Genomic DNA, 7740 nt, shown 5'->3' on the forward strand with positions numbered 1-7740 from the left:
TGTGAAGGAGCGTCTAGCGATGTGCGATGAGCGTCTAGCAATGTGTGACAGCCAGCCACGGGATGCTCAAAGACATCCCAAGCTAGAGGTCATAACTCAACTTTTAACAGCCCCTCAGAAGACTTAGCTGATGGATTTTTTTCACTGTGTTTATATATATATATATATATTTATATATATGTATCTCCACAATATTCTATATCAAAGAATCCTATAGCTAAAGTCCACTTTCTACCTAATGTTCCTTCTTTGCTCTCGAGGCTACTGAACTGGCACCTTCTAGGTCTTGCTTGGGGAGCAGCAGTGACTGATTCCCCACACACAAACACACACCTAACATTCCCCAAGCCGCTCAGGTTGTCCAGAGATCACTTGCATCTTCATAGGTGTCTCTTTTTTGGGCTGAAGAGCCTGACCTGCTCATGCATCCCTCCCTTGGAACGCTTGACTATATTTGCTTCCCCTCTTTGGATTTCCTTGCTTCAAAGCTGCCCAGTTCAAGAAACCTCCTTTTGGAAGCACAGGGGTCAAGGCCAAGGGCAGGGTCAAGGTCAGGGGCTGGGGCATGGTCAAGGTCAGTGGCAGGGACCAGGACCAGGGCAGGACCAGGCCCTGGGGCCGCTCCATGCTTTTGCAGGTGGCTCATCACCAGTTTGCACCATGGCATAGAGCCCGTTTCTGGTTTGTTCTCTCCTGTCCAGGTGATTTATTGTGTCCTGTTTGTAAGCAGAACCTCCCCAACATTTGTTAACACTTCCAGCCTGACCTCAGTTACTCCATTTAAAGCGGGCATCGATGTTTGACAGGGGATGGAGCTGGAACGTTAATACCTCCGTGACCCTGCAAGCAGCCTGCTGGCTGAGAGCTCGAGGGGTGCAACAGTCTGTTGATATGAGGAAAGAGAGTAAAAAAATAGCTCTTTTTGCTGTTCTGCAGTGTGTGAGGTGTGGAAAGCACTCGCAAGCCTTCGATACTTCCCTGCCAGCTGCCTGCTGCAGTGGCTGTGTTTGCATTTCTGTCCCGGACTGCCTGTGTCTGGGGCAAAGAATGTTTTTCCTCTTCAGTGTCTTGTGCCATTTTGACTGTCTCAATCAATAGCGATGTGTCAGCGGCTTGTTTGTTGGCGTTATTTCCTTTGTTCAGTCACCTTAACAAGCTAGGAGAAGAAATATTAACCAATATTAGCTACAGACTCTCCTGAAGTTGACACTAGACTTGTGCTTGTGTATCCTTCAAGCACTGCCCTTTGCTAAATGAACAAATTGATGATTTTGCAGAGCATCTGCGCAATTATATTTGAATACACCACTTAGAGACTGTGACAAATGCATTGCATGAAGTGAAAAGGGCGAAAGGTTAAAATAAAAATGGCTCGATAAAACAAATCATTGCAATAATCCATTTAAAACTGCACAGGGGGAAATGTAGCACCGTGAAAAACACTGAGTATTCACCATGAAAACAAATCTTTATTCATAAAAATGGATGGTGGGCAGCTCCTTGGCTGGTACAAATAGATGGATTTAGTTTCAACTATGTTTGTTAAATTACCTGAAGATCTGACCGTATACCTTTGTTTGATCTTTAAGCATGAGATAATTTCTGCCTCTTGCCAAGTCTTACATAATCAGGGATTTGCATCCCGGCTTTTGCTGTCCCTAGAGGTAGAGGGGATTTCTATTTGGCTTCACCTGCAAGTAGCTCTTTAGTTAATTTCCTCCCTTTTTGTCGAATTTTCCCCATTTTCCATTAGCACAGAGACAACCAGACCCTACAGTATTATTGTAATAGCCACTGGTTTTTTTTTCTTTGCCTGAGAGATCAGTTTCATGTCAAATTTGTGGCATATTAGCCCTTCTTCCCTGACTTCCAAAGTAAGCACTAGGCTTAGGATAATAATGCCTTACTATAAGTCTGTAATGGAGCCATCCCTTAGGAGCAGTACACTAATGCTTCACGATATTTCTTAGAGATTACTTCCTGTTGCTGTTTTGAAGGGATAAAGCAAATCCAGTGCTCATCTCGTGAAAGTTTCTAAAGCAGGCGCGGGTATCACACGGGTTCAATCCTCTTCCGAGTTACGCAGATCAAAATCCCCAGGACTGGTTTGACCCGGGGGCTTGGCAGTTGTGTGTGTGCCAGCCCCATTACACAAACCTTACCCTGGTGCTGCCGTTCGGGACGGACCAAGTTAGAGATAAAGCAAGTTCCACTAAGTGAATGGCATTCATTTGAAACCAGACTGACTTACCTGATATTGGGGAAGTTGCTTTGGCTCCCCCAAACACTTCCCTAAAACAGAGTAAAATTTGTTAAAGATTAATTATTCTTTCATAAAAGACAGGATGTAAAGAAATCTGCTTTCTGTATCTTAACATTGGAATTAAGAATTTCTGAGAGAATTAAAACTAGTTTTCACTTGGATGAGAAACCTCAGCCAGACACTATAATTGGACAAGTCTGAGGTAGACAAAAGCAGAATCTTATAACAGCAAGTGCCAGGGCCAGTAGCCTTTGCTTGCAAGAGCCGGAACATTGAATCAAGTAGTAAACACTGTGCCTCTGGTGGGTCTTCCAAAGTAAGATGCCCTGAGGCTTTTTTCCAGAAGTACAAACAAGGTATGATGACCCTTGGAGTCTCTCACTGATCCAGTCCAAGAATGAGCTTAGTGGGAGCAAAGTGGGAATGTCAGGATGCAGAGGCAATATGGCATTGTTATAAATTTAGGTGGTGTTGTTTTTCCTTGTGGACAATCCATCAATTTATTATTTGTAGAAATTCAGGCTGGATACAAAATTTTAAGTCTATTAGTCCAAGAGAACAGAGAGCAAATCTATTTTAAAAATATAAAAATAATAGTAAATAAAAATTGACATTTCTTGTCAGCCAGTGCCAGAATGGTTTATAAAGTGATGGACCACGGCTCTTGACATGACAAGATGACAGGTTTCCTATATATTACCATTATAAAAGCACTCTGCAACTAAATTTCAGTGGAAGACAGGTTGCTTGAGGTTATCTGTGTTTGCTTTAGAAATACAGTATCGTTTTAAAGGATGCTTGCATTAATACCAAAAACCGCATTTATGGAGAATATCATCACCTCGCTGTTAAGGGTTCATGGTGTACTCATTCCTTATTCAAGGCAACACAAAAAGCTGTTTTCAATTTCGGTAGCAAACGTGTGAAAACTGACATTAATGCTTTTAAAGTGGCACTCAAACCCCACAGAAATTGGAATGTAGAAAAGCAAACAATGAATAATATGGTTTAGCAAGGAACAAGTGACATATGTCATGGCACTGCGGGACCATAGTGGCAGGCAGCTGGAAATATCTCAGTCAGGCCACGAGCACCTCAACCCAATTAACACAAGGTGGGATCGATATTCCCAGTAAAAGGCTGAGCAAGAGAAAGAAGTGATTATTTTAGCAGTAAAACTGTGACAGCTCTGTGACCATTTGCCTAAGGATTCTCCTGGACTGTGTAACTTCATAGCCATGTCTGGCACGTTCTCACTTGATCGTTCCCATGACTGAAGACACGAACACCCCTCCATGTGAGCTCAGATTGGGCTGTACAGTAATGAACTTCCTTAGACCAATGAGCCAAATAAATGCTTTGTCCCAGACCTTAGGTACTTATAACCATCCCTTACTCTTCTGTCCAGCAAATCATAGAATCATTTTGGTTGAAGAGACCACCAAGATCATCAAATCCAGCCATAACCTCACTCCGGCACTAAACCATGTCCCCAAGAACCTCATCTCCGCATCTTTTAAACACTCCACATTTTGCTGGTTTAGAATGCACGTTGTCAGCAAATTAACCGGATTTCTCTGCGCCAGTTAGCGCTTTTCTCCTATCTTTGTGCCGCTAGCAAGCTCCATCCATGATGATTTAAAAATAGTAAAAATACTAAATGGTGTGGTGGGAATGCACTGGGAATAGTGACGTGGCACTGATGATCCCAGCTGTGTTTTGAAGGCTGTCAGTCTGCCAGCCGTTAATCCCCGATAATCCTCGGAAAGCAGGGTTGTCACTCAGGAGCATGGCTCGCTCTGGGAGAGGCGGCACGTGGGAGCCCAGCGTGCTGTGACTTCTGCGCCCTGACTTCATGCCTTTAATGCATTTGTCTTTGTTTTCTGAGTATCCCTACAGCGTTCAGCTCCTCTCTGTGAAGTATCCTCTTTCTGGGCTGGCTGTGATAGGCTGGGTCTAAGAGAGGCTAAACCTGGGTGGGATGAGTGAAGGTGAACAGGAGAAGGGTGTTTGGATAAACGTTTGCTTTTGTCTTTGTTTCTGTTTAACTAGTGAAACACTGGATTAACACTGAAGGACTAATTTTCCAGAAAAATTAAGCCTGAAAAAAAAATTAACCATGCTTTCCTGTAGTAGAGTTACCGCTGTTTCACAGATGGAGGTATGTGAAGCTCAAATGTCCAATCCCAGATTTGTGGAGGTGTTTACATATGCAGCTCCTACGTAAGAAGTATTAGGTTCTTAAATAGGAATAAAGCATCCAAATACCTTCATAGACCTAAGCCAAAGTTTTCTCCCTTGACTGGAGAAAGAAAACTTTAGAGTGATAAAAAGTCAAATCTGTCTGTTCCTATATCCTGAGATGTTATTCTGATCATTCAATCTATGCTATGGATGCCCCAGGGTCAGAATACTACAGGTCACACTGACTTAAAAAATAACATGAGAGATTTAAAACTAAAAACTAAGAAAGAAAATAGGAAAAAAAAGAAAAAAGCATGGCACGCTTCTTTGATTTATAGCTTCTTCGCTTCACCAGATATCAAAGTTTTGGGGTGCAATGTAAAACTTTAATATTTAGACCATATATCAAGCCTTGGGTTCTTCTGTAGGACTCACCAGATGCATCTCAAACATTGTCCTGAAAGATCTCTGCTGTAGTGAACTATTTGGTTCCTGTTATTGATGTTGTCCACTGCCCTGTCATTTGCCCACATTAGCTGAAATAATTGTTTCAACCTAAGCCTTCCCTCAAGAGAAGAAAAGTGCATATCTATTTATGTACATATAAATATAAAATATATATACACAGACATATATAGAAACATGATATATATACACACACATAGATGTGTGTATCTTTGTTTATGCATAAATATTATATATGTAATATATAATATATATGTCTATGTATTATGCGTATATATAATATACACATCAAATATATACGCACAAACACATAGAGCAGCAGATAGAGCTGATGCACTGAAGCGTTTTTTGAAAGATTAGCAAGCTCCTGAGCACAGCGCTCTAATGTCCAATATAAATCAACCCTGTGCTGAGCAGATGCAGCCATCCAGAAAACAAACAAAAGGGAGTTAAATTGTTCGGCGCCTGTTGGGAGGGAAGGGAACCTGAAAGGTTCCGCTTCTTATCTGGAGTCCCTTATGGTCTCCAAGTGCAAGGAGGATGGGGATTTGTAATATGGAAAATGTTTTTAAAATGCATTCCAAGGTGGTTCTGGTCTTTTCTGAATTCCTGTGTTAAAAACACAAATGCAAAAGCCAACAACCCACAAGATGACATGTTGGAGAATACACACGGATTAGAAAAAATCCCGTAGGCACAAGTAAGGGCTCCAGAGGATAATGCACCTTGTGGGAATGAAGAGCCGGTGCCTGGAAGGGTTTGTATCCTACAGAGACAAGATAGCAAAAGAGAAGGCAAATGGGGACAGAGAGAGGCATTGGCACTGCCATTCCCCTGGCATTATCGTGTTTTTCAAGCACTAGGAGTCTGAGAAGCAACTGGAGAATCTGTAGCTGTTTGACTGATACTTTACAAAGCGATCCTGCCTCCCACAGCTCTGAGGGTTCTTCAGGTTGGACAGGCGATCCTGCCTGAGTCACAGATGGCTCAACAAGATTTTTCTGCTATTCTGGGTAACCTGGAATGTGAGGCAAGTGAAAATGTAAACCACAGCAATACATTCATACACACTCTGGCTATATAAATACTGATTTTTTTGTTTGGTTGATTTTGTTTTTTAAGAAAATTAAACAAACATTTTTTTCTTTTTTTTCAAAGCAAACTCCTCAAATGAAGCTTTGTTTGAGGTGTATGCAGGCTGGTCCTGCTTCAGCAGGGGGATTGGACTAAATGATCTTTTGAGGTCCCTTCCAATCCCTAACATTCTGTGATTCTGTGGTCCTTAGCTGAATGACCTCTTTGCTCCAGTACTGCTTTTTCACCTGTGTTTGGCACAGGCTGCACCCATCTCTGAAAGCACTGTGCGTTGTGTGCTCTGTTAGAGAAGGTAAGATAAACCACACCTGGGCACTTCTCTAATATTTAATCTATTAATGCAAGAGTGGACTTTGTAACTCCTGCTGTTAAAAACCAACCACCTGAGGCCCAGGGGCTTGTTCTCCAAGTCTTGAAGCCCCCATTACGAGGATCTTGAATCATGTCTGGCATGAGGAGGGTGATCCCAAGGGACATCTCCTACCCGAAGGTCCCCGTGGGGTTCCCTGGGCCCTCCATGCGGGATACAGGAAAGCCAGAGCCATCCCTAAAGAGAACAGAGGGGGTGGATCAGAGAAGATGATGACAGGACACTTGTATTTATAGTTTAACCAAAGCAGTGAGAAGGAGCTGTTTGGTGTGTGAAAGGGGGGGTGAAATCACACTCCCCCTCCTCAGGCCTTCCATGCGCAGCAGTTGTAGCTGGGGTTTGGCTCTGCAGAGGTTCCTTGTCACCTCCACCCCTCCTGACTTCCTTAGGAGACCAAGACCTACAGATCTTCCAAGGCAAGCACACAGCCAAGCCCCATGCCTTCCTTCAGAAGTGCCATTTGCTCCTTCAGCCCGCTACTTGTAGCGTTTTCCTCTTTTTTATTCTCATCTTCACCCCGCCTGCCAATTGTGCTTTATTGCAGCAATTTGGAAATGGACTACTTAATCTTTCACATTGTTAAGAGAATGATGGTTAACTTCACTTCCCACTTCATAGAGAGCAAAGGGAAAATGATTACTGCACTATAATATGATACCAGATCAACCCCCTGTCAGCTAAAATTTATCCTCTTGAGCTGAGGGGGTTGAGGAGACTGAGGCTTTCTTAGCTGCTTTGTTACTTTCTGATAAGACTGCTAATATCTAAAACTATCACTGGTAAAATAGAGTGAAAATCGCAGATTTTAATTGCTATTGATAAGGTGACCCAGTATTCTGGACAACCAGTGCTTTGCTAGGCGTAAAGAAAACCCGCATCTGCCGGCAGACTGTGCAGAGCTCCTGAAGAAAAGTGGTGTGAAATTTAAATAATTGGATCCACTATAATTCAAATATATCAGTTGCTGGAGTGATGACATATCCAGTTGTAAGGAAAGGTAGTGATTTTGTAAGATACAAGAAAAATGGCCTCATTTACTCCTTCTCTCCACCTCCAACTTAATCTACTGCCAATTGAGATTCCTGACCTGGAATTATAGATAGGTTCCAAGATAACTGCCTCTGGTAATAGGGGAATAGAGATGAGTCTTAAGCAACTAACAAGGGCAAATAACATTTTTAGGAAGAAGCTTTGTCATTAGTGTCTTCATCCCACGTAGCTGGAAGCAGCTGAGAGCATCTTGGTGCTCTTGGGGACCTTACTGTCTCAGGGAGACAGCCAATGCCCGCCTGTGTCATCAGTCATTGCTTCTGTTGTTTTCTCGGAGATCTGCTGCAGCACATATGCACCTCCATAGTGTGTT

This window comes from Nesoenas mayeri (assembly GCF_963082525.1).
Source record: "Nesoenas mayeri genome assembly, chromosome: 10".
NCBI lineage: Eukaryota > Metazoa > Chordata > Aves > Columbiformes > Columbidae > Nesoenas > Nesoenas mayeri.